The sequence below is a fragment of the Mus musculus genome, chromosome 4, assembly GCF_000001635.26.
Source record: "Mus musculus strain C57BL/6J chromosome 4, GRCm38.p6 C57BL/6J".
Lineage (NCBI taxonomy): Eukaryota > Metazoa > Chordata > Mammalia > Rodentia > Muridae > Mus > Mus musculus.
This window is the reverse complement of record NC_000070.6, coordinates 141,836,939-141,858,121: the sequence shown is the minus strand read 5'-3', so window position 1 is coordinate 141,858,121 and position 21,183 is coordinate 141,836,939. Positions and strand designations below refer to the sequence as shown.

At 49.5% G+C, this 21,183-nt stretch overlaps 2 long non-coding RNA genes and 1 pseudogene across 3 annotated transcripts; 1 reads left to right on the top strand and 2 right to left on the bottom strand.

Moving 5' to 3' along the window:
• Positions 1 to 5: 5 nt before the first annotated feature.
• On the bottom strand, positions 6 to 9,703 carry Gm35034. The gene is made up of 3 exons (XR_003955163.1): positions 9,606 to 9,703; positions 343 to 481; positions 6 to 191 (listed from the first exon to the last, which is right to left on the bottom strand). It is a non-coding gene; the product is annotated as a predicted gene, 35034 (long non-coding RNA).
• Positions 9,704 to 11,131: 1,428 nt separating this feature from the next.
• Positions 11,132 to 13,801, bottom strand: Ctrcos (chymotrypsin C (caldecrin), opposite strand). The gene is made up of 3 exons (NR_040641.1): positions 13,769 to 13,801; positions 11,565 to 11,620; positions 11,132 to 11,364 (listed from the first exon to the last, which is right to left on the bottom strand). It is a non-coding gene; the product is annotated as a chymotrypsin C (caldecrin), opposite strand (long non-coding RNA).
• On the top strand, positions 11,835 to 19,883 carry Ctrc (chymotrypsin C (caldecrin); annotated as a pseudogene). The gene is made up of 8 exons (NR_160701.1): positions 11,835 to 11,893; positions 12,850 to 12,940; positions 13,024 to 13,121; positions 14,326 to 14,451; positions 16,489 to 16,625; positions 17,726 to 17,871; positions 19,317 to 19,469; positions 19,808 to 19,883. The product of NR_160701.1 is annotated as a chymotrypsin C (caldecrin), transcript variant 1, non-coding (transcript).
• Positions 19,884 to 21,183: the final 1,300 nt, after the last annotated feature.

Here is a 21,183-nt window from a genome sequence, read left to right as displayed (position 1 = left end):
TTTTTGAATTCCTTTTAATGATAAGAACAGGGAGGCCTGAAGGTCTTCGGGTACACAGACCGATTGGGGCAGCAGGATTCGGCTCGAGCCTTCTTCATAAGGCCACCTGCCTTGAGATTTCACAGAGACTGTCGGAATGATGGTCAGAACAGATGTGGTACACACCTGCTGTCATCCTGGCCTTCCAGGGGCTGAGGTGAGAGGAAGGAGAGTTCAAACCTCGTTGGCCTGGACTATGCCACAAGCCCCAGTCTAATAGAAACTATAGCAAAGTATTATGGGTACAGAGGTTCAGGATCAGTGAGCCCCGCCCCCAACCCTGGCACGCACACAGATACCCACCATCCTCAATGCCCTTGGAGTGCTGGAGCAGCTGCAGTGGTGAGATCAGCCGCTGCCTGTGTGGGGCCCATGGCATCCCAGTCTTCATTTGCTGGACTGAACTGGGATCTCCAGGTCTTTCTAGACTTGTGGTTACAGCCTAAACCAAGTGGGGGAAGTTTCTGATTTGTCTGGATGCTGCTGCCCCCGTGCGGCCAGGAGTGGAACTGCAGCTTCCGATGGCGCTTTGCACCTTGAGCTTTGTCAGTTCAGCCCTGCCTGGGAAGGGCAATGTTCTGGGGGGAGGCATATATCCTGGGGTACACCATTCCTCACGTGCTACCCAATACCTGACGTACTACCACCCACCACTAACATTTTAAGCCAGGCATCTCCCGTCAGTATCTTTTTGCGGGGGGGTCACTGCACACAGTGGCGAAGCGATGCAAGTGAGTTTAGCAATGAAACTCCGATCAGCACAACTTCACCAGTTCTGGGCCAAAACCTCTGGAGTCTGATGCCATGGGATTTGCTTTTTGTATATTTTTAACACAGTAAAACTTCGGCGGGGGGAGGAGTTCCCACATGGCAACTGCCCCAACAAAGCTTTAGGCAGGGCTACATCGAAATTCCTTTGCTAATAAGTACATCTCTAGAAAGATCACCTTGTGGCCCTTCCACAAGAATGAGTTCGACTGACTGAGAAACAGTGTTCAGGAGTCAGTCTAGGGGATTCGATTTTGAAAACCTGCAGGTTTAGCAACTGTGTTTTTTCTAGTGCTTTTCTGTGACCGAGTACCCTCCACACTCATCCACTAGGGATTCTCAAACTGGCTCGTCCAGGAGTTCTCAACCATCTTAATGCTGTGACTCTTTAATGCAGTTCCTCATTGGGGGTCAATGTGGTGACCCCCCCTCCCCAACCAGAAAATTATTTCGTCGCTACTCCATAACTAATTCTCCTCCTGTTAGAAATCCTAATGTAACTATCTGCTATGGAGGATATCTGATATGCAACCCTTGTAAAAGGGTCGTTTGACCCCCGTGGAAGGGCCGGGAGAACCACCGTGCTAGTCAGGCAGATTGCAGAAGGGGAACAAGATGAAAAGGACCCCCGCTTCCATTCACGCCACAGCTGGCCTGGCGCTGAGCGTGGGCGGAGAGCCCTCAGACTCCTAGGCCAGCAGGCTGACTTTCTGGTGCCAGAGCCTCAGCTATTGGGGACCTCAACCTTAGTCTGCCAACACCCCACCCACTCAGAGGCCGGCAGAGAAAGCCAGCGGAGAAATGAGGTGGTTTCAAGTGACCCAGTTCCCAAGAGAAACCGCTCCAGAAACCATCCGACGAGCATGGTCTGGTGGCACGTGTCTGTAAGGCCGACGCTGAGGAGTCAGAGATGGGAAAATCGGGAGTGTTGAGACCAGCCAGGGCGCCATGGACCCATACTGGAAATAGGAGCCAACTCCACCAAGTTGTCCTTTGTCCTCTATATGTAGGCCGTGGCACACGCGTGTAGCACACACAAACATACATATAACTACATGTAATTGTAAAGTTTTTTTTGTTTGTTTGGTTTGGTTTGGGTTTTTTTGTTTTTTTTTTTTTTTTTGTTTTTTTGGGTTTTTTTGAGACAGGGTTTCTCTGTGTAGCCCTGGCTGTCCTGGAACTCAGTAGACCAGGCTGGCCTCGAACTCAGAAATCCACCTGCCTCTGCCTCCAGAGTGCTGGGATTAAAGGCCCGAGCCACCAAGCCCAGCTGTAAGGTTTTGGTTTTGTTGTTGTTGTTGTTTTGTTTTGTTGTTTTTTTTAACCCAAACAAAAGCCTCCCCTGGATCCCCATCTTTTCACTAATCCTCTTTACTATATTCAAGCCACTCAAATCTCCATTGCTTTCCCAGCTCCCTCATGGGACTCTTTAAAAGGGGCGGGGGGGGGCGGGGGAGGGGAGAGAAGGGCTGGAGAAATGGCTCAGCAGTTAAGAGCGCTGGCTAGTCTTCCAGAGGTCCTGGGTTCAATTCCCAGCAACCACATGGTGGCTCACAACCATCTGTAATGAGATCTGATGCCCTCTTCTGGTGTGTCTGAAGACAGCGGCAGTATACTCATATATACATAAAATAAATAAATCTTAAAAAAAAAAAAAAAAGGACGAAGTGGCTCACCTTGTAGCCCTGGTTGGCCTGGAAATCTCTGTGTAGACCAGACTAGCCTCGAAATCTACCTCAGTCTCCCGAGTGCTGGTGTTAAAGTTGTGCACCACCACAGTCAACCCCCCGTTGAACTAACCACTCTACCTCACTGATCTGAAGCTCGACAGTGAACCCCCAAAACTCTGAGGCCACCATTCTTCCCTGTGGTATTTGAGGAGTTAAAACCTTGCCAGCTTTAGGGAACAGAGGCAACGGCTGCCACCTCATCTTGTCAAAGCAGCCAGAGCCCAGAGTCCCCATCGCTGACACCTGTTCCTTTCTCAGGCCCTTGCTCCACTTCCTCCCCCAAAACCTTAGCATTGCTTCTCTGGAGGCCAAGGACATCACCTGGTCACACCCCACCATCCCCACACATCTTTTGTGGTTACTTTTCCATCACAGCTGCTGGAAGTCTGTGAGTCTTGCAGCGCGGCAAGACTTGCCATGAGATCTCAGATCCCGAGAGTCACACTGTGGGCCCTGGAAATGAGGGCTACGGTGGCACAGAATGGAGCACTGTGACATTCTCAGTGCCTCCAGTTTATTTGAACGTGGGATCAGCAAAGGAGGAGAAACCTTATTTCCTGAGTCCTATCCGGCTTCCACCTAGAATAGATCTCATGTCCTGCAGAGCTCCAGCCAGGCATCAATCACCCTTGTTGGTATCAGGACCTCCAAAAACAGTGACACCACATAGGCAGGACCCGAACACGTGTTGCCAAGACAACACTATATTCCCAGAATCCACTTGGCTCAACCACCCACCTTTAACTGTCACTATATCATCACCCATATATAAAGAAAGGCCCCCCTGATATCTCTCTCTCCCCCCTCCCCTTTTCTTTCCCCTGCCACCTTGCCCCTCTCTCTCCCAATAAACCTCAAATGCAACTCTTTGGCCTGGTGTAGTCCCTCTGAAGCCGCGCAACGTTCCAGATCATAACCCAGGAATCTTTATGCAGGGGAGCTGCGGAGTCCAGGCAGCCATCACACCCAGTGCAATGGTAAAGCCGCCACTGCCACCAGAGAACCAACTCCATGTGGATGGCTGCCACAGCCATCACTGCCTGAAGCCACTGCTACACCACATGGATTTCCACTACTGCCGCGCTGCAAGACTCACAGACTTCTACCACATGAGCTGTGCTGCCCTGGTCCACCCTGTGGGGCTAGCTTCTGCTGGGCCCGTACCAACCACTCAGTTCCACGTTTCCATTTACCAGTTTGCTAGAATTCTTGCACAGATAACGCAATATTGATTGTTAAGGTCAGTCAGCAGGAGGGCCCCTAATTTCCCAGATAGAGCCTGGCTAGCTTTTTCTGGGGGCTAAAGGGTTAGCATTTTACAGCCTCGCTTCCCAGCTGACATACCAGTTAGGACATAGACCCCTTGGGGGACCATTTCCCTTGAAAGTGGCTCTCATCCCCCCCACCCCCCACCCCCCGTGAGCTCTTGCAGCCATTTAAGGAACCCCTGGGCCCAGAGTAGAGCCCTTTCTGGAAAGTCCTGGACTTACTGTGTAGCCTCTAGCGGGGCCCTAGTGACGACTTGGGCCTCTAGCCTGGCTTACTTCTTTTTGGTTATTGAATTCTTTTAAGGACACCAGTACAATTAATCCAATAACACACACACACACACACCATAGGTGCTGCGATGTCTTTGAATGTACCTCCAGGCATCCCACTAGGATGTCTCCTAGAAAATCTCAAACCTTTGAAGCTAACACCTGACTTGAAGGCACCAAGATTAATATACCTCTGCAATAAGGTCTGGATTCAGTACCAATTAGATAATAGTTCCAAATGCCACTTAATGCGACCCTAGATCCAACTTCTCTCCAATCCCTCCATTGCTCCTCTTGTTCCCCAACCCAACTTCTCTTAGCCATGAAACCTACACAACGTCCACCAGATGGCGCTACAACGCTAGATCCAGCTAATGAACTACCTCCTTTCCATCAGAGACCTGTTTCCACGCCGCTGAAATCCCAAACTGCTTGCTGCCTCAGTTTCTCCTTCCCACCAGGATACCCCAGAGCCTACTAGCTCGACCTCTCCAGATGCCCCCTCCTGTGCCAGCCGCAGGTCACTCCAATCAACCTGAATTGGCACCTACCTTCACCCCTCCTATCATGCGCTCTAAGACCACAGCCAAACCCCCAAGTCCTTCTCCCCAGGGGACACCTGACCCAGCATCGCTCCTTCCTCTAAGAGATGTTGCTGGGGTAGATGGTTTTGTCAGAGTACATGTTCCTTTCTCGTTGAGTGAACTTTCTCAAATAGAGAGCAGACTGGGTTCCTCTAACTCCTCCACCTTTATTAAAGAGTTTCAATACATTACTCAATCTTATAGCTTGACCTTTCCACGATGTATGTTGGGAGCCGCCCCCACATTCGCCGTCACAAGATGGCGCTGACAGCTGTGTTCTAAGTGGTAAACAAATAATCTGCGCATGTACCAAAGGTATTTCTCCACCCCATGTACTCTGCTTTCCGACAACTCGGCCATGGGCTGCAGCCAATCAGGGAGTGATACGTCCTAGGCGAAGGATAACTCTCCTAAATAGGGACGGGGTTTCGCTTTCGTTTTTGGGGCTTGGGGCTTGCACTCTTGCTCCTGAAGATGTAAGCAATAAAGTTTTGCCGCAGAAGATTCTGGTTTGTTGTGTTCTTCCTGGCCGGTCGTGAGAAAGCATGCAAGAGTTGGTGCCGAAATCCGGGACGAGAAAATCCGGGAAGAAAAAACCCGGGACAAGAAAACTCGGGACGGGAGTTAACCATCACCGGCGCAAGGAAGATTCCTCATTCCGGAACCAGAACTGCGGGTCACGGTCATAAAGGTTCCCGTAAAACAGACTGTTGAGAAGGATTCAACTGCGTGAATTCAGAACTCTTCAGCTGGGGAACAGGGTACCCGTAAGTATAGCTTTACAAGGTAAGTCTGGCCTTGAACTTTCTAACGAAATTCAAGACAGTCTATCAGAAGTAAAGTGGGAAATAGCTTTACAAGGTACGCCTGGCCTTGAACTTTCTAACGAAATTCAAGACAGTCTATCAGAAGTAAAGTGGGAAATAGCTTTACAAGGTATGTTTGGCCTTGAACTTTTTCTAGTGTTAGGAGCCCTTTTGTTCCTTTTCACATGTTATCAAGCGGTTAAGGCAGGGCTAAAAATTCTGGACGGAGTTCAAGGCAATCTATCAGAAGTAAAGTGGGGAGAGAGAATAGGAGCAAAGAGAAAATATGGTACACAAACTAAGTATACAGGCCTTTCCAAGGGTCTTAAACCCAAGGAAAAGTTAAGGTCAGGTAAGAATACCTGGGGAGAGATTGGAAGGAAGGAGAAGAAAAAAGAAAAGAAAAAAGATCAATCAGCGGAGGTTTCTAGGAGAAGGAGCCTATACTCATCACTAGGTGAGTTCAAGGAGCCAGTTCTTAGTAGTTCTGAATCAGATGAAAAGGCTATTAGGGCCTGGAAGGCGCTCTCCCGAGCAGGTGAAGCCACTGGACAACTAACAAAGATCGTCCAGGGACCTCAGGAGTCCTTCTCAGATTTTGTGGCCAGAGAGACAGAGGCAGGCTCTTGCAGCCTACAAGGTCTTATTGTCCACCCTGGAGTTGTAGATCAGGATTATAAAGGGGAACTTCAGGTCCTCTGTTCTTGTCCTCAAGTTGTCTTTTCTATATCACAAGGGGACAGAATAGCTCAACTAATAATTTTGCCAAGCCTACATGGCTGTTTTTTCTTCCTCTGGTATTCCTAGAGCTGCCAGAGGGATTGGTTCTACTGAAAGTGATTCTGATTACTTAATAATGCCTTTAGATTGTTGTCAAATTTTATCTACTCATGTAGGGGTAAACCCTCGTGGCGTCAGGCCATTACAGGTCTGGCAAATGGATGTCACGCATATTTCCTCCTTTGGGAGAAATCAATATTTACATGTTTCTATTGACACCTGCTCTGGTGTAATGTTTGCCACACCTTTAACAGGTGAAAAAGCCTCACATGTGATTCAACATTGTCTTGAGGCATGGAGTGCTTGGGGGAAACCCAAACTCCTTAAGACTGATAATGGACCAGCTTATACATCTCAAAAATTCCAGCAGTTCTGCCGTCAGATGGACGTGACCCACCTGACTGGACTTCCATACAACCCTCAAGGACAGGGTATTGTTGAGCGTGCGCATCGCACCCTCAAAGCCTATCTTATAAAACAGAAGAGGGGAATTGAGGAGACTCTACCCCGAGTACCAAGAGTGTCTGTGTCTATGGCACTCTTTACACTCAATTTTTAAAATATTGATGCTCATGGCCATACTGCGGCTGAACGTCATTGTTCAGAGCCAGATAGGCCCAATGAGATGGTTAAATGGAAAAATGTCCTTGATAATAAATGGTATGGCCCGGATCCTATTTTGATAAGATCCAGGGGAGCTATTTGTGTTTTCCCACAGAATGAAGACAACCCATTTTGGATACCAGAAAGACTCACCTGAAAAATCCAGACTGACCAAGGGAATACTGATGTCCCTCGTCTTGGTGATGTCCAGGGCGTCAATAACAAAGAGAGAGCAGCGTTGGGGGATAATGTCGACATTTCCACTCCCAATGACGGTGATGTATAAGGCTCAAGTATTCCCCTGCTTTTTTACCACTAACTAGGAACTGGGTTTGGCCTTGATTCAGACAGCTTTGGCTCTGTCTGGACAGGTCCAGACGACTGACACCATTAACACTTTGTCAGCCTCAGTGACTACAGTCATAGATAAACAGGCCTCAGCTAATGTCATGATACAGGGTGGTCTCATGCTGGTTAATCAACTCATAGATCTTGTCCAGGTACAACTAGATGTATTATGGCAAATAACTCAGCTGGGATGTGAACAAAAGTTTCCGGGATTGTGTGTTACTTCCATTCAGTATGAGAAATTTACTAGGGCAGCTAATTTGTCAAAAAGTCTTTTTCAGTATATGTTACAGAATTGGACGGCTGAATTTGAACAGATCCTTCGGGAATTGAGACTTCAGGTCAACTCCACGCGCTTGGACCTGTCCCTGACCAAAGGATTACCCAATTGGATCTCCTCAGCCTTTTCCTTCTTTAAAGAATGGGTGGGATTGATATTATTTGGAGATACACTTTGCTGTGGATTAGTGTTGCTTCTTTGGTTGGTCTGTAAGCTTAAGGCCCAAACTAGGAGAGACAAGGTGGTTATTGCCCAGGCACTTGCAGTACTAGAACATGGCGCTTCCCCTGATATATGGTTATCTATGCTTAGGCAATAGGTCGCTGGCCACTCAGCTCTTGCATCCCACGAGGCTAGTCTCATTGCACGGGATAGAGTGAGTGTGCTTCAGCAGCCCGAGAGAGTTGCACGGCTAAGCACTGCAGTAGAAGGGCTCTGCAGCATATATGAGCCTATTCTAGGGAGACATGTCATCTTTCAAGAAGGTTGAGTGTCCAAGTGTCCTTCTCTCCAGGTAAAACGACACGGGAGCAGGTCAGGGTTGCTCTGGGTAAAAGCCTGTGAGCCTAAGAGCTAATCCTGTACACGGCTCCTTTACCTGCACACTGGGAATTTGACCTCTATCTCCACTCTCATTAATATGGGTGGCCTATTGCTCTTATTAAAAGGAAAGGGGGAGATGTTGGGAGCCGCCCCCACATTCGCCGTCACAAGATGGCGCTGACAGCTGTGTTCTAAGTGGTAAACAAATAATCTGCGCATGTGCCAAAGGTATTTCTCCACCCCATGTACTCTGCTTTCCGACAACTCGGCCATGGGCTGCAGCCAATCAGGGAGTGATACGTCCTAGGCGAAGGATAACTCTCCTAAATAGGGACGGGGTTTCGCTTTCGTTTAGGGGGCTTTCGTTTTTGGGGCTTGGGGCTTGCACTCTTGCTCCTGAATATGTAAGCAATAAAGTTTTGCCGCAGAAGATTCTGGTTTGTTGTGTTCTTCCTGGCCGGTCGTGAGAAAGCGTGCAAGAGATGTACATATGAGAGTTACTAATAACTTACTTCCTGAGGAATGCAGGCTAGTATGGGAGCAAGCGAGAACACATGCCGATGAAATTCATCAAACAGATAGAACATATCCAATCGGATCGGAGAAAGTGCCTGACCAGGTTCCTCGATGCAATTATAATTCCACAGGTGGTGTTTTAGCCAGAGACAGGTTTATAACATGCCTTTTGGCAGGCCTAAGAAAGGCAGCCTTAAAGCCAGTAAATTTCGAAAAACTCCGAGAGGTTGTCCAGGAAAAGCAGGAAAATCCATCTTAATTTTTAGAACGCCTCACAAAGGCTTTACTGTAGCATAGCAACCTGGACCCTGAAAACCCAGAAGGTAAGCTACTTCTGATTACCTACCTCTTTTCCCAGAGCTACCCCGTCCAGACCCCTCTGTTGCTAAACACCATTCTTACGTTGTCATCCAATTACTGGACTCTACCAGGACAGTGCTCTGTTAAGCTCCAGAAGACGTCAAGACTACCCGCTTTGTCCCCAATCCCAGAAAATGAGACTCCGCTCCGGCAGCTGCGCTGGACCTCACTGGATTAGACATAGATTTCCCGTCTTCCCCCAGCTGTTCATTTCCATCCAGGATAGCCCTTACATCTAGAGATTCGAGGTCCAAGAAACCCCCACAGACTACAGTCTTTTCAAATAGGGTCAGGAAACTGCTCCATAGCCGGATGCCAGGAACCGATCCAAATTGCTGTCATCCCTGTATCTGTTATCCCATCTAAATATTATGATCTCTATACTTGCTTTCTCTTTGACTAGACAAAAGATTATTGTAGAAAATGGCCAGACTAATATGGGGCTACCCATATTGGTTTTGTTGGATACATATGCTAGGATCACAGACCAATCATTTCTTCTATCAACACCACAAGACACTCTTTTCTACATACAAGACCCATGGGATTCCAGGTGGGAGGCAGGAGTTGTTGGAGTTGTTCTACCATAAAAATCAGCCCGGGTACCCAGTAAGTACTATCCATATCCAGAGAAAATGTGTCTTAATTGCCCAACTCCTAGATATCGGGAAAGTAGGGGAGATGACCAAACACTCCTCCGAGATCCTTACCTCTTTGACATCACCCCTCAATGGCACTAACTTCTCATTTCGCCTTTTGCTTCAGACCTTGACCTCAGCATACCAACTCCTTAATGTCACCAGGCCTGGATGCTTTAAAGTTTGCTGGTCACATGTACCCCTGAAATTAACTCACAATTGTCACTTACAGCCTCTCCAGTGATAACTGCCAAGTAACCTAACCTCACCCTTTGTCAGCTGCCCTGACTCCAATGTTGCCAGGACTCCACACCTTACCTCTATCCCTCTCTTTGTCATGACAAACTGTTTTAAGACCTCCAGGACATGTCCTGTAGAAAACACTAAGTTCCCTATACTGCCAAGGCAACGGCCACCATATTCCCAGAATCCACTTGGCTCACCTCCCACCTTTACCTGTGATTAAGTCAGTCATCACCCATATATAAAGAAAGGCCTCCCTGATAGGTCTCTCTCTCTTCCCCCCTTCTCTTTCCGCCGCCACCTTGCCCCTCTCTCTCCCAATAAACCTCACATGGAACTGTTTGGCCTTGTGTGATTCTTCTGAAGCCGTGTGACATTCAAGATCATAACAACCCTGGCTGACAGAAAGCTTCCTCCTGAACACGGGACATCAGGACATACACATAGCAGGTGTTTAGTGAATCCTGGGGTAATTTATTCATTCGTGTTACACACACACACACACACACACACACACACACATCATGCTAGTGGTGCACACTTAAAACACACATCTATAAGCAAGTAAATCTAGCATCAAGCCCTGGCTGTCAGTCACAGGAAATCCACACTCCCAACCCAGCCCCACCCCTCACAGAGACCCACCAACTGCCTCTAACGGCTTTTGCAGTCTTTATTATCACGACTAGAAAGGAAGGGAACCCACCTCATATCACAGTATAGGCAAAGGCTAAGAGCATCCTCTACCCAGCCACTCTCTGTGCCCGAGCCAGGGATGGAAGTGCCAAAGTGGCTCCGGCCCACCCTACCCGCTGCTCTGGAGAAATGCTCACAGACACACTAACTACACTCAGGCTGGTGCCAAAACCCTGGTACCTTGAGGGGCCCAAGAGAATGCTTTGATTTCTTTAAAATCATTGGGAAGTGGAGTTGGGGAAGTGGCCCAGTGGTTAAAAGTATTTGCTGCTTAAACAGAGGGCCCAGATTTGGTCCCCAGCATCCACGCACCCGCTTACAACCATCTGTAACTCCAGTTCCAGATCTGACCTCTTCTTCGGGCTTCCCAGGGCAGCAGGCTTACATGTAGTGTACAGAGACACAGGTAGGCAAACACGCATACATATAAAGGCATCTTTACATTGACCAAGCCAGCTTAGTCAACAGGGTCCCGAGGGAAGGATTGAAGATTAAAGAAAAAAAAAAAAGACAAGTAGACAACATTATATCATGACCCCAGCCAATGCTGGAGTGGGTTTATTTTTTCCCAGTCTGCTTTGATACCATTCTAGGTACATGCAAAAAAATAGGGTCACTGGTACATTAGGGGCAAAGTAGTCAAGGCATAAACAAAGGTTCCGTGATTGCTATTTATTCAGGGACTTAAGATGATCGAGATACAAAGAACACATCCAGGCTGGAGAGATGACTCAGCGGTTAAGAGCCCTAGTTGCTTGTTCTTCCAGAGGTCCTGAGTTCAATTCCCAGCAACCACATGGTGGCTCACAACCATCCGTCATGGGATCCGATGTCCTCTTTTGGTGTGTCTGAAGACAGCTACAGTGTACTCATAGACATGAAATAAATAAACCTTTCAAAAAAAAACAAAAACAAAAACAAAAACAAAAAAAGAACACATCTTTCAGTTGTATTTATCTTGTGCCCACTTCCTTGTCCCAGTCTAATGTAAATCATTCTTGCCAATGCTCTTGAAGGGGCACCAAGAGCTCTCCACATTACATTGTAAAAGTAATCACAATAAAGTAAAAATCAGTAGAAAAATATACAAACCGAGTCACAACATCTTCAAAGGCAGACGGCAGCCCTGGAGTTCAGTTCCACATGCTCTGACAGAAAAAGGAGGCTGGCTGAATGCACTCCACCTTGGAAACCCCATGCTTCTAGCCAACCACATGGCCTACCCAAATTAAACAGTCATTACCAAGGTTAGGGAAAGGCCTTGTCCGGACAGGTTTGTCCCAGACTTAGCTCAGCATTGGCCCCTGTGGCCTCACCTCCTGTCTCGGATGCCTATAAATGCCCTGCCTGGTCACACCAGCCAGTCCTCAACACCTGAACCATGTTGGGAATTACAGTCCTCGCTGCCATCCTGGCCTGCGGTAAGCTTGGGAGTGGGGACCAGCTGCAGCCAGCTGGTTGTAAGATCAAGCTGGCCTTGGGGGCGTCCTCTGCTCCCCCAAAAGGCACTTTTGGGGTCCTGTGTGGATTCACCCACTGAGCGAGCATCTGTGTGTTGGTTGAGCCTCTTCCAGATTGGTAGGTCCTGGAGAAGGGATGGAGAGCTTCCTCCAGAGTTTGAGGTTTAGTCAGGTGACCCTGAACAAAGCCCACAGTAGGCACTTCACTCTGGGTTCACTCCAGGGAGCCCCAGTCCCACAGAGTTCTTTGCTCTCCCGTTTATTGGTGACATTCTCCCAGATCACAAACTGAGGTTGTGACCGGTGTTTGGTTTGGTTTTGACAAGTGAAAGCTCTTGACTAAGAATCCTAAGGGCTCTCTAGACACAAGAGCAAGCTAGACCCTACATGTACTGGGTCTGTCTCTGTCTCCATTCAACAGCGGGAACTCGGAGGTCCAGTGGAGCTCAGTATCCTGCCAGAAGACCACATACTGCCTAACAGCCAGAATGCCGGCTCCATCGCCTCACCTCAGAGCAGACACTCTTAACTCATCCACACAATGTCCGAGACAGAGACATGATAGTGTGGGACTCTGAGTGGTCCATGTTGAGTGGCCCTCCATCACACACTGCACTGTGACCTACAGAAGATAGCCTTAGTCCCTCAAGAGCACCAGTCACTGCCTGTTGCTCCCACTTCTCCTTCTGTGTGGTTCTTTAAATGTGTCAAGTGGCTTAGTTCTCGGGAGACTCCCTGATTGAGGTCATTCTTCCTGCATCACACACACACACACACACACACACACACACACACACACACACACATGTGGACTCTCCCCAGTCACAAAGTAGAATATGAACCACCAAACAGGAGCTTTCCCATCTCCCCCTACCCAGAGGGCCAGCCTGCTCACCTGCACCTCCCTCTCTCCCCAGCCTCCAGCTGTGGGGACCCCACCTTCCCACCCAACCTGTCAGCCAGAGTGGTAGGAGGAGAGGATGCTGTCCCCAAAGCTGGCCTTGGCAGGTAAGCTTGCTTCGAGGCAGATACAGGGGTGGGAGGGGCAGGGCTGGGCATCCCCGGAGGGCTGACTCAAGGTCCTTCTGCAGGTCTCTCTTCAGTACCTCAGGGATGACACTTGGAGGCACACCTGTGGGGGCAGTCTCATCACCACCAGCCACGTCCTCACTGCTGCCCACTGCATCAAGTGAGTGGGAGCGACACCTGGAGACCAGCGAGGAGCCAACAGTCCAGGCACTGGGCTCTGTTAGCTGCTGTCCTCGGCTGACTCGCCTGTTTGTTAATTCAGTTGACATATCGCTTCTCGGCCTTTTGGCTAAGATCAAGTGTAGTAGTATTCAGTTGGCATATGAACAAGTCGACGTGTAATTTGTCAAACAAAAATGAGGCTGGAAGAAGGGGGAGGGCACAAGGTGGTTCTGGCTCAAGTTAAAAGAAGATAGCCTGGAAGTAGGAGGGAGGGAGGGAGGGATTAAAATCATAAAATAAGGGAACTGGGGGTATAGCTTAGTTGGTGGAGTTCCTTCTTAGCATACACAAAGCCCTGGATACATGTACACACACACACACACACCCTAATGTCACATAAAAACAGGTGTGCTAATACACACCTGTAACCTGGTCACTTGAGAAGTAGAGGAAGGGAGATCAGAGGTTCAGAGGTTGAAGACTATCCTTGGCTATGCATTTGAGGCCAGCCTGGGCTAAAACGAAGAAAGAAGGAAAGAGGCAGGGTAAAGAGGTAAAGAGGGAAGGAGGAAGTGGGGGGGAAAGAAAGAGATGGGAAGAAAGACCAATGGATCTGGGCAAAGACACAAAAGGAAGATCACTCACTGATCTGTGGGATTCCAGGATCAGCCTGAAGTGGGAGACTCTGAGAACTGAGGTGGCCTTCTGGGAGCACAGTGTGAGGATTGGGGGGGGGGGGCGGAAATAGGGGTGGGGGAGGAGTCAGGGCGTGTATGCAAGGACCACAGTATGACTAGAGAGAGACATTGCTGTGGGAAGGGCTTCAGGGTGTGAGTTAGCTCCTCAGCAGGTATGATGGTGCTCACTCGCCTGCCATCTCAGGGCAGGAGGAGCTTGTACTAGGGAGGACAGAGCCAAGCAGGTGTCACTCAGGTGCCTACAGCCACGTGGAAGCCTGAGTTGACAGCGGGCAGCTTGGCCTCTCCTAGTCTGCCAGTCTAGAGCAGCAAGGTAAAGTCCCCACCTGACCGAGACCCTGGCTCTAAGCTGTGGTTCTTCTCCAATCTTGTACAGGGGCTATGGGAACAGACTTCCCCCTTCCCGCAAAGCCCTGCTGTCAGAAGAGGACCAGGCCCCTAAAGCTCTCAGTTCCCTGTTGGCCCTGCCTGAGGCCATTTGACATCTCTCCTTCCCACCTCTAGCACAAACTTGACCTACCGCGTGGGCCTGGGGAAGTATAACCTGACAGTGGAGGATGAGGAAGGCTCCGTGTACGCGGAGGTGGATACCATCTACGTCCATGAGAAGTGGAACCGTCTTCTGCTGTGGTGAGAGCCAGCCCTGGTGCAGCACGGGAGAAGGGTCCCCAAGATGGAGCCACAGAGTCTGGCCCCAGCTCTCGGCATGCCCAGCTGGCAGGAATACAGGATGGCACTCACTCAGACCTTCACACTGACCAAGGATATGGGTGAAGTACACGGGAATCTCTATCCCTGAGGCTCCCACCATGCTGTCCAGAATTCACTCAGCCAGAGGCTGAGCCAAGAGTCACCTATACGGAGTGCTGAGCGCCTGCCCAGATTGCAACAGGCATGTGAGACGCCATCTCTCCTCTAAGTCTCACAACAACCCTAGACAGGGAACTAAAGCTAAGAGAAGTTAAGAAATACACTCCAGCCTGGCAGTGGTGGAGTTGGTGGCATACGCCTTTAATCCCAGCACCTGGGAGGTAGAGGCCTTTCTGAGTTCGAGGCCAGCCTGGTCTACAGAGTGAGTTCCAGGACAGCCAGAGCTACACAGGGAAACCCTGTCGTAGGGTGGGGGAGAAGGAGGAGGAGGAGGAGGAGAAGAGGAGAGAGGAAGGAGAGAGAGAGAGAATCCATGTGGAGCTTGCTGGCACATGCCTTTAATCCCCTTTAAGGCTGGAGGATCTCTGTAAGTTCAAGGCCAGCAGTTTGGTCTGCATGAGTTCCAGGACAGTCAGAGCTATGTAAAGAGACTCTGTCTCTGCCTGGAAAGATGACTCAGTGGTTAAGAACACTGACTGCTCTTCCAGAGGTCCTGAGTTCAATTCCCAGCAACCACATGGTGGCTCACAACCATCTGTAATGGGATCTGGTGCCTTCTGGTGTGTACATCCAGTGTACTCACATACATGAAATACATAAATCTTGAGAGAGAGAGAGAAAAAGAGAGAGAGAGAGATACTGTCTCAAAACAAACAACGCAACAGCCAGATGGTAGGGGTGGTGCACATCTTTAAGCCCAGGACTCAGGAAGCAGAGGCAAGCAGATCTGAGTTCAAGGTCAGAACAGCTAAGACTATCCAAAAACAAACCCCTATCTCAAAAAACTAAAGCTAAAGAGAGAGAGACAGAGAAAGACACAGAGACAGAGAGACAGAAATGTGGTCCACGTCACCACCGGATCACCAATTGTCTCTCTCTCTGGCAGCAGAGAGTAGTTAAATGAACCTGCACAGGCCTTTGTGATCATACTGGGCCGGCTGCAGCTCCTTCCCAGGCCCTTTACAGTGGTCCTGAAGAGCTCACTCTGTTGAGCTCTCATGAACTGGCATAGGGGGAAGAAGTCACATCTTAGGGGACAGATGCACCTACTGGAAGGTCGCTTAGGGCTGGAAAGGTGGCTGCATGGTTAAGAGCACTTGCTGTGTGTCTTAGGGTTTCTGCGGTGGTGGTAAATATGCCGAAAGCAACTTGGCAAGAAAAGGATTTATCTTTTGTTTTTGATTGTCAAAACCTGCCTCTGCTTCCAGAGTGCTGTGATTAAAGGCGTCTGCCATCACTACTCGGCAAGGTTTGTTTTATCGTAGACTTCCAGGTGACAGCCCAGCACTGAGGAAACTGGAACAAGAGCTCGAGCAGGGCAGGAACCTGGAGGCAGGAGCTGATGCAGAGGCCATGGAGGGATGCTGCTTACTGGCTTGCTCCCCACGGCTTACTCACCAGGACCACCAGCCCATCAATCAGACATAGACAGCACACTGTGCAAGCCGGGGGACCCCAGTTCAGATCCCAGCACTCACATGAGAAGCTGTGTGTGGTAACCCCAGTGCTGTGGGAAGGGGAGACTTAAGGATTGCTAGGGATTGCCGGCTGCCAGCCTCAGTCTGGTGAGAGATACTGTCCAGGGAATACCGTGGTGAGGGTTAGACCAGGACATCTGATGTCTTCTGGCCTCTGCACACACACACACACACACACACACACACACACACACACACACACGAGCCATTTGTCATCCAGAGTCCCTCCTGCCCCCAGCTTTGTTACCTAGCTGCTAGCAGATCCCTAGCCACCAAAGCTCGACACCCAGCACTGCCTTCTGTCCACTTTGCATTCTAGGAACGACATCGCCATCATCAAGTTGGCTGAGCCTGTGGAGCTGAGCGACACCATCCAGGTGGCCTGTATCCCAGAGCAAGATTCCTTGCTGCCTGGGGACTATCCCTGCTATGTCACTGGCTGGGGTCGCCTCTGGAGTGAGTACAGCCAGCACAGAGAAATCCCCGAGGCTTCGCGAAGGAGGTGCCACTGTCGATCAGCATGTCTCCCATGTGATAATAACAGCTAGTACTTATTATTTAACCCAGACCACGTGACAAGCATGTCACAAGTGAAGGTGACGGCTGACACAAGGATTAAATAGGCTAGAACAGGGATGGGCTCATTGCCTTAGCCATAGAAATAAGCTAAAAATAAGAGGCAGGCCTGTGATGCAAAACTTGAAAGGTGGAAGTGGAAAATCAAGAGTTCAAGGTTACTTCACAGGGAGGTTAACCTAGGTTACATGAGAACCTGTATCAAAATAATAAACTAACTGTCCCCTTAAGGGTAGGAGGCTAGATCTCATGGCAAACACATGCCCAAAAAGATGCCTGAACCAGATGGTAGAATGGGAATTAGAGCTATTAAGACTTGGAGATAGAGCCGGGCGTGGTGGTGCACGCCTTTAATCCCAGCACTTGGGAGGCAGAGGCAGGCGGATTTCTGAGTTCGAGGCCAGCCTGGTCTACAGAGTGAGTTCCAGGATAGCCAGGGCTACACAGAGAAACCCTGTCTCGAAAAACCAAAAAAAAAAAAAAAAAAAGACTTGGAGATAGCAGAGGTTAGCTCTTAGGACCTCCTGGGGGAGGAAAGTCTTTAGATATGGCCCCTAAAGATGGAGTGAAGGAAGGAAATGATGGACAAGGCCCCAAGATCCCAGCTGAGGCAGAAGGGCCACAGGTCAACCTGCCTCAGTACAGAGTGAGTCAGAGACCAGCCTGGGCAACACAGGGAGACCCTGTCACAAAATGAAAAGTTAAGAGAAGCCTAGGGATTTAGTTCAGTGGTAGAGTGCTTGCCTAGCCTACTCAGAGGCCTGAGTTTGATCCTTGGCACAGTAAAACATAAAGGGGAAGAAAAATTAAGACTTCATAAAGGCACATAGTCCCCCAAGGAACTGTGACCCAAAGACATGAACCATCTCAATGAGGGGCATACCCATGGTTCCCACAACCTTCTGTACACTGGCTGGAGGTCAGAGCTAGGGCTGCGCCGAGGGCCAGGCTAACTCCCTGCATGGCTGCTCTCTCCCCAGCCAACGGTCCCATTGCTGAAGTGCTCCAGCAGGGTCTGCAGCCCATAGTGAACCACACCACGTGCTCCAGGTTGGACTGGTGGTTCATCAAGGTCCGGGAGACGATGGTGTGCGCTGGTGGTGACGGTGTCATCTCTGCCTGTAACGTGAGTGTCCTGACCCCACACCAGGGGGCAGGAGGGAGGTGGGCAGAGCAGGGTGAGGGTGGAGCAAATCACACCCCTCCCTCCAAGAAGCCAGCCCCTGGTGAACCATGCGGGCCTAAGGGAAAGCCATCACTCCAGTCCACCCCTTTATGCTCACCCCCAGTGCATGGGGAGAGGCAGAAGGCTGGACCTGGGCCACTCAAGTTCAAGTCCCAATGCCAGCAACTGGGAGGGCTGCTGTCGTTCTCTCTAAAGTGCCAGCAGGGGAAAGGTGGTTTAAAGGGGAAAGGCCCTTTCTACCAAGTCTGGTGACCCGAGTTTGGTCCCCAGAACCCACATGGTGGAAGGAGAGGATCAGCTCCCACAGTTGCCCTGTGATCTCCACACATGCCCTGTCGCATGTATGCATGTACACATGGGTGCATGTGCACGTGTGCACGTGCACGCACACACACAATGAAAATGAAAAAATTACTGGGGCTAGGGCCAGAGAGAGAATTCAGTTGGTAGAGTTTGCCTTGCAAGCAGGAGGAGCTGAACTCCATCCCCGGAACTCACGTTATGAAAATGCCAAGCATGGTGGTCCGCCTGAATCCCAGTGCTAGGGAGGTGGAGACGAGAATTTCTGGGGCTCACTGGCCAGTATGTCTAGCCCACTTGGTCAGCTCCAGGCCAGAGAGTGTGTCTTCTGGCTTCACACATATACACATACATCTGCATGGACACTGGTACAAATACCTGAATGCACACACAAACACACACACACTCTCACACACACAGACAGACATGCACACATGCATACATTCATGCTTACACACACATATACACATACCTTCATACATACACACATCACCTTCATCCACACATACACATGCATGCATACCTTTGCTCTCACAAACACACATTCATGCACACATACATACACACATGCATGTACATACACACATCAGAAATGAAGCCACAGTAACCACTTCACAGAACCACTGTGAACATGTCTAGCAGCACAAAGTGGCTCCCTTCGCGTCCCATACGTGCTCCTAAATTAGGCTCCAGTCGGAGGTGACAGGGACCCAGAGTATGAGCAGAACCACAAAACCTCCAGAACCTTCTGCAGCACGTCTATCCTTCTTTCCCAGGCCTCTTCAGGGTTCCCAGCCTCCTTGACTCTCTGGGCAGCACACAGCAGCTTACACAGTCCCCAAACAGTCAGGGAACCTGAGGCCGATCCTAGATCACCGCAAATGGAGAGCTAGCTGACACCTCAGGGTTGGCCTCACAGGATGAGGCCAAGGTAGCCCCTACACTTTCTCTGTCAGAATCCTCATAGCTAGCCTGAGGCCTGAATACTAAAATATGGAGGCGGAGGATCCAGCTTGCATCCCCCACAGCAGCCAAAGACAGCCTATCGGGGTGGCCTAGAGCTGAGGCCTGCTGTTCTGCTGCAGGGAGACTCTGGTGGCCCACTGAACTGCCCAGTGGAAGACGGCTTGTGGCAGGTGCATGGCATCGTGAGCTTTGGTTCCAGTAGAGGCTGCAACACATACAAGAAGCCCGTGGTCTTCACCCGTGTGTCTGCCTATATTGACTGGATCAAGGAGGTGGGTGTCCCCTGCTCCCATCCCTGGGCCCCTGTGCCCACCTTCTCATGCAGCCTCCTTCACTGGCCACTTAAGACCACATTCAAGTTCACCCTTCCATTCACTGAGAGACCCTGAATCCTTCTTGGAGCAGGCCTTGAGTCAGGAATGGGGGGAGGGGAGGCTCCCAGAGGGAGGCACATGGCTTAAGGGCATGGGGACAGAGGCAGGAGGTACAGGATGTGTTCTGAGTCCATAAGCACCAAGCTCTGAAGAGGTGACAGACACCCCCCCCCATGTGCCTCCTGGGAAAAGGTAGCATGCCCCAGGATCTCTCACACGGGCTTCTGCTTCTCCAGAAAATACAACTGTGAAGAGACGGTTCCAGAAGTCTCGACGCCCATCTCCCAACAGCAATAAAGCTCCTTCCATAAACACCTGAGTACATTTATTTATGTCTTCTGGGGGTTCTTGGGTCTCCAATCACTGGAAACAGACACTCTAGGCCAGGCTGTGGAGACTTTTAAGGCAGGTGCCTTTATTATTATTATTAAATTATTTTATTTATTTAATTATTAAATATAAGTGTAGTATATTTATATAATTATATTAAATGTGTTATTAAATAATTAATCATTGTTTTAATTATTTTATTAAGTAATAAAATTAATAATAATAATAAAGAGGCAAGCAGGTAGCATAAAGGGTCAGAATTAAGGTCTAGCATCCAGCTGCAGATGGAGGCGGGGCAATGCTCAAGGCCAGGTTCACTCACCTCATAGAGGCCAAGCTACAAGAAGATACCCAAGTCTCAGAGACAGCCAATAATTATTAGGGAAAAGCGCCCAGCAGGTGTTTGTCCCCATCTGGTCCCCCACATGCTACTCACCCCCATTCCTGAGTCATCATCACCCCACACACACACTACAGTCTCAACAGCAGCTGTTGGTCAGAGGTGTCCAGTTGAAGAACTTAATGGATCCTGACCCAAGGTGGTACAGGAAGAGGAGATCCCAGCCCCACCCACAGGCTTGAGAAAAGCTGTGGTTTTCATAGACACAGGAAAAGCCTTCATTGTGTGAGATGGGTAGGGAAACGGAGGCTCAGAGAGAGGAAGTACTGAACTAAGCCTCAGGAATGGGAATAGCCAACAGGCAAGAGCCATAGTGGACTGGGAACAGGAGTGGTCTCCTGAGGCCAACAGGAGGGAGGTGAGATTCAAGATCTAAGTGTCCCAGTGGGTGATCATGCCCCTAACCAACGCGGCCACTAGCCTGGAACGCTCCTGAAAGTGTGTCCTAAAGACCACAACCAGAAACAAGTCGGACAGGGAAAGGTTCATTTGGCTTATGCTTCCACATTACAGTTGATCAAAGCAAGTCAAGACAGGAACTTACACAGGGCAGGAACCTGGAGGCAGGAGCTGATGCAGAGGTCATGGAGGGCTGCTGTTTACTGGCTTACTCCCCATGGCTTGCTCAGCCTGCTTTCTTATAGGATACAGGACCACCAGCCCAGGGATGGCACCACCCACAGTGGGCTGGGCCCTCCCCATCAATCACTACTTAAGAGAATGCCCTACAGACTTGCCTACAGCCCAGCCTTACAGAAGCAATTCTTTTTTTTTCTTTTTTCTTTTTCTTTTTCTTTTTCTTTTCTTTCTTTCTTTCTTTTTTTTTTTTTTTTTTTTTTTTTTGAGACAGGGTTTCTCTGTGTAGCTGTGGCTGTCCTGGAA